The sequence below is a fragment of the Silurus aristotelis genome (assembly GCF_946808225.1).
Source record: "Silurus aristotelis genome assembly, chromosome: 3".
In the NCBI taxonomy this organism is placed as follows: domain Eukaryota; kingdom Metazoa; phylum Chordata; class Actinopteri; order Siluriformes; family Siluridae; genus Silurus; species Silurus aristotelis.
Genome location: NC_139576.1, coordinates 9,949,466 through 9,955,771, shown reverse-complemented (window position 1 = coordinate 9,955,771; position 6,306 = coordinate 9,949,466).

The window sequence follows — 6,306 nt, the reverse complement described above, 5'->3', positions numbered from 1 at the left end:
GTCCTTCCTAAGATAGTATGGATATCTTAGAGCAGAGAAAACATTCAAATGTGCAGGACCACATGTACCAGTGTTAGGAACCTGCAACCAACATGAAGTCATATTTCCTCCACTCATGCACCAGATGTTAAAAACCAGCAGGTAGCAGCAGAGTACAGCTCAACATTTTTACACCAAGTACAAATATTGCTGGTTTATAAAAGTTATAAGATCACAGAAATGTTAATATCAATGACTTTAATTTGATATGAAAAGTTAAACTCCAGCATGTCTTTGAGGCAAAGGATAAACATATTGTACAGATAAACATACACATACAGGATTTAGAAAATGAAACTGAAACACTGGCCAATATAGGGTTGGAGATTTAATACCTAAATATGGTGGCTCACTAAAGGACAAATTGTTGTTTTGGGTTCCACTGGCGCATCAATGATCAGGACAGAGTCTTAGTGAGGTATCAAGAGCCATGGTATCCAGAATAATGTTGCCGTACCACCGCAAAGGAAGACAGGAGTTACTGTAAATGCAAGAGGAATCAGATTGTATGAAAAAAAAAAAAAAAAAAAACCCAACTCACTGCAGAATTACATGCCCACATTTACACTTTTGTTCCCACCAAAACAGGTGTGCCACAGGATCAGTATGTATGCTCAGGTTCATGTAAGGTTCATGTAGGTTTATAAGCATCAGTTTCATTGGTTCCAGCAGCAGAAATCGTGGGCTGTGGACAATGTGAAATTTGTATCATTCTCTGATAAGACCACCTTCACTATCTTTCCCACATTCAGGAGAGTTACAGTGAAGCATGGAGGTGGATCAGTGAGGGTCTGGCTGCAATATCGTGGCATTTCCTAGGATCACTATGTGCTAGATGGTGTCACTTACCCGATTGTTTAATTCATTTATTATATTGAAGTTGCATGGAATGGAATTTTATTTAAAATAAATATCTCTGAAGATGGTGAGAGCTCATTTAATTTATTCAACTAACTAAATTGGCATTTACCCATACACATACAGAAGACAATGTGACCAAACTTTCTCATAAGGCCTAACAATGAAAAATATATTTCATATTTGATAGATAGATAGATAGATAGATAGATAGATAGATAGATAGATAGATAGATAGATAGATAGATAGATAGATAGATAGATAGATCACTTTATTAAAAAATCCATGACAATAGTCAAATAATATCACATAGAAAGATTATATTGTCACCTGTCACCTCTATACTTACAGTTTCCTAGATCTTTATCAGATACTCTGAACTGCCAGTTTGAAGAATCAGTAAGTGAAAAACTGCTGCAGATAGTCATCAGCTCACTGATAAGATAAGCTGAAATAATAGAACGTGCGCTTACTCATACTCTCAAAAAGAATCACACCATGACTGTTTTACTGCTTGAAAGTGACATTTAAAACCAAAGGTCATGGCTAGGAATCCCAAGTCACCAGCTACTAGTCACACACTCCTTACAAGTAATATAGTCTAAGCACAGCATTGACATTTTTGTGGCTTGTTATTGAGAAAATATGTATTATTTATTTTTTTTATTCCATTATTTCTAAATATAAACATACCATTACAGAAATAAATGACAAAGAGTTTTCATTGGATACAAATATTAATTTCTACCAGCTTCTGGTTGAGACTAGAGGTGTGTATGATGACTGAAATCATGTGGGGTGCAACAAAATATTTGTGCATGCCAAAGGTTATAATTTTATGTTTTAAAATTTACAAGACAAAAGCTTCAATTGGGTTTGTATTTTGGAATCAGACAAATACCTTAAAAAAATGTTGTGGGTCAGTAAAAAGTCTTTATTTTCAATAATAAGCTTGAGGGATGTAGCTGAGTTTCAGGAATTCTTAGAGATTGAAGTTTCACAGCATGCTGATACTGTTGATATTACAGTGTTTTAGAATGCATTTACAGATATTTCGAATAATAAATAATATAGAAAAGAATACAGATTAATGCTTAGTGATACACTCTGGGTAAATAAATAGTGAATATCAGAAGGGATATGTCTTTTTTTTTGATGATCATACACTTAGACTGTTAACTTTCTCTGTTTTCACACTTCAGTTCTGTTGTTTAGTTCTCAGGCTTTCACCTCTTCAGGTGACAGAAAACATGATATATAAAATATTTAGCTGAACTATAAAAGCTACATGAGAATCACATAAAAGTGAAAAATAAGCCTTGTGAATTTGAATCTTGTAAAAAAAATAATAAATAAATAAAATAATAAAAATTTACTCACTCTCTCTCTCTCTCTCTCTCTCTCTCTCTCTCTCTCTCTCTCTCTCTCTCTAGATATTAAAGTGGTTGCTAAAATGTGAGGCGTGTACTCGCTTTTGTGAGCTACTGTATATATATATATATGGATGAGGGGAAGGTGAAGGCGGTGCAGGACTGGCCCCACACGAGCACCACCAAGGAGCTCTAAAGCTTCCTGGGGTTTACCAACTTCTACCGCCGGTTCATCCAGTTCTTCAGTCTGGTCACTGCCCCGCTCACCTCTCTGCTGAAGGATAAGGCCAAGACCATTACGTGGACCCCAGAGGCTGAGGAGGCCTTCTAGGAGCTGAAGAGGAGATTCAGTGTTGACCCCCTACTACGACACCCGGTTTCCTGGCTCCCATCATTGTGGAGGTAGATGCCTCCTCCACTAGCGCAGGGCTGCCTTGTCCCAACAGTCAGCCCTGCGCCTTCTTCTTGAGGAGGCTTTCCCCCTTGGAACAAAATTAAGACATTGGGAACTCCTAGCCATCAAAATGACGCTTGAGGAGTGGCGTCATTGGCCAGAGGGACTCTTTACGGTCATAACTCACCACAAGAACCTCCAATACCTGTGAGAAGCCAAATCTTAAACCCCCGGCAAGCCAGATGGGCGCTGTTCTTCACTCGCTTCCGCTACACCATTTTGTACCGTCCGGGCTCCAAGAACGGCAAGGCAGACTTATGTTCCTGTTCTGGGAAAGCGTGTGTGTGTGGGAGTCAGCCCACACACAGCTCCGACATGCCCTCAAAACCAACCGGATGTTCGTGGACCCTCGGAGGTCTAAGGCCCCCCCTTACCAACCAGGGGATCAGGTCTGGCTGTCCACCTGAGATTTGAGGCTCCAGCTACCCTGTAAGAAACTCACTCCTCGTTTCATCAGATCTCCTGGAGGAGTTCTACGCCAGCCACCCCAACCGGTGGCTTCCTAGCTTCTGTTTGTCTCCCAAGGCTAATAAACGTCCTAATTGTATTCTGGTTTCCGACTCTTGATCAAAGCGTGACATATGTGAACAAGCTACTTAGGTACAGTAACAAATTGCATTTACTTTGTTTTTTTGTTACTGTCCACCACTGGGTTCTGTCTGATATTATAGTCGTTCAAATTGATTTTTTTTTCTCATTAATCTACACTCAGTTCCCCATAATGACACAGGGAAAATAAAATTCTCAGAATGTCTGTAGTTTTTTAATAATATATTTTTTTTTATATTACATGTACATAACTATTCAGACCCTTGTCAATCACAGCATATAGCATATTAGAAAATAACAAGCTATGAGGTCAAAGGAACTGCCTGCTAAACTCAGAGACAGAAGTGTTGCAAGGCACAGATCTGGGGAAGGCTACAAAATATTTTGCTACACTGGAGATTCCCAAGTGCACAATGGTCTCCTTCTGATTCTAATATTAAATAATTGTGGCACAACCAGGGATCTTCCAAGAGTTGGGTGCCTGGCCAAACTGAGCAATTGGGGGCTTACTAAAAAGGGCTTTAGTAAGAGAGGTGACATGAGTCTGAGCTTTATTCAATTTAATTTCAATTCATTTTTATTTGTATAGCGCTTGTATCAATGAACATTGTCTCAAAGCAGCTTTACACAGATAATGTGGTGGAAAAAAATGAATATGTTATTTATAAGTAAGTTTGTCCCTGATGAGCAAGACGGTGGCAACTGTGGCAAGGAAAAACTACCAGAGATGGCAAAGGAAGAAACCTTGAGGGGAACCAGACTCAAGAGGGAACCCATCCTCATCTGGGTTGCACCGAATGTCCATTTATTGCAGATATACGATGTTGCGGGGTTCAGTGATGGTGATCAGCAGCAAACTATAGTCCTGAGTCAATGTAGCAGACTGTTGACATTAACTACAGTCCAAATCCATCCTCAAAGCTCCCGTTCTTACTCAGGAATTTCATGGAACCACCCAAGGCGCTTATGAGAAACCATCCCCAGCTGCACAGAGTGGCCTCCAAATGAAGATAACACTATCCGGAGGCAGGCCTGGACGAAGTGGGAAGATCTACCGAGGGAAGAGAGGCACGAACATTGGTCACTGGAACCTTGGGAGCATGTTTATCTCTAAAGAGAGAGAGAGAGAGAGAGAGAGAGAGAGAGAGAGAGAGAGAAGAGGGGTGGCAGAATGGCTAGACAGAAATCTCTCCTCAGTGCAAAACCCATGAAAGCCTGCTTGGAGTTTGCCAACAGGCACCTGACAGACTGTGAGGAACAAGATTCTCTGGTCTCATTCCTAAAGTTTGTCTGGAGAAAATCAGGCACTGTTAATCACCTGCAACAAAACCATCCCAAAAGTAAAGGATGACGGTGGCAGCATCATGCTGTCGGGGTATTTTTCTGCAGCAGGGACTGGGCAACTTGTCAGGGTTAAGGGAAAACTGAATTGAACAAAGTACAGAGATATACTCAGGACATCAGTCTGGGCCAAAGGTTCACCTTTCCACATGACAACAACCCTAAACATACAGCCAAGACAACACAGGAGTGGCTTAGGGATAGCTCGGTGAATGTCCTAGACTGGCTCAGCCAGAGCTCTGTTTTAGACCTATTAAACATTTCTGAAGAGACCTGAAAATGGCTGTCCATTAACCTGATCGAGCTTGAGAGGATTTTCCATGAATAATGGAAGAAAGTCCAACAATCCAGGTGTGCAAAGCTTTTTGCGTCTTACCCAAAAACACTTGGAACTGTGAATGATGCCAAAAGTTATTTGACTAAGTACTGAGAAAAAAGTTTGGAAACATGTACATGTGATATTTCAGTGTTTTTAATAATGAAAAAAAAAAACCCCCCAGATATTTCCAAAATTCTGTTTTCTGAGAAATAAAATCAGTTTGAAAGAGTGTAATTTCAGGCTTTAACTAAACAAAATTGAGAAAAAAGGGTCTTAATACTTTCCAAATGCAGTGAATATACACACAACTGTTTACATCGTCGGAGTGTACATTCCTCCCAGTGCTAATGCTAAGGAGGCACTGCGTGAACTCTATGGTGCTATTAGCGACCTGCAGAATGTTCACCCCGACGGACTGTTTATTATCGCCGGAAATTTCAACCATGTGAATCTCAGGACTGTGCTTCCAAAGCACAGTCCTGTGCTATATATATATATATATATATATATATATATATATATATATATATATATATATATATATATATACAGTGAGGAAAATAAGTATTTGAACACCCTGCTATTTTGCAAGTTCTCCCACTTAGAAATCATGGAGGGGTCTGAAATTGTCATCGTAGGTGCATGTCCACTGTGAGAGACATAATCTAAAAAAAAAAAATCCAGAAATCACAATGTATGATTTTTTAACTATTTATTTGTATGATACAGCTGCAAATAAGTATTTGGACACCTGAGAAAGTCAATGTTAATATTTGGTACAGTAGCCTTTGTTTACAATTACAGAGGTCAAACGTTTCCTGTAGTTTTTCACCAGGTTTGCACACACTGCAGGAGAGATTTTGGCCCACTCCACCACACAGATCTTCTCTAGATCAGTCAGGTTTCTGGCCTGTCGCTGAGAAACACGGAGTTTGAGCTCCCTCCAAAGATTCTCTATTGGGTTTTGGTCTGGAGACTGGCTAGGCCACACCAGAACCTTGATATGCTTCTTACAGAGCCACTCCTTGGTTATCCTGGCTGTGTGCTTCGGGTCATTGTCATGTTGGAAGACCCAGCCTCGACCCATCTTCAATGCTCTAACTGAGGGAAGGAGGTTGTCCCATGTGCAGAAAAACACCCCCAAAGCATGATGCTACCACCCCCATGCTTCACAGTAGGGATGGTGCTCATCATTCTTCTTCCTCCAAACACGTTTAGTGGAATTATGACCCAAAAGTTCTATTTTGGTCTCATCTGACCACATGACTTTCCCCCATGACTCCTCTGGATCATCCAAATGGTCATTGGCAAACTTAAGATGTGCCTGGACATGTGCTGGTTTAAGCAGGGGAACGTTCCGTGCCATGCATGATTT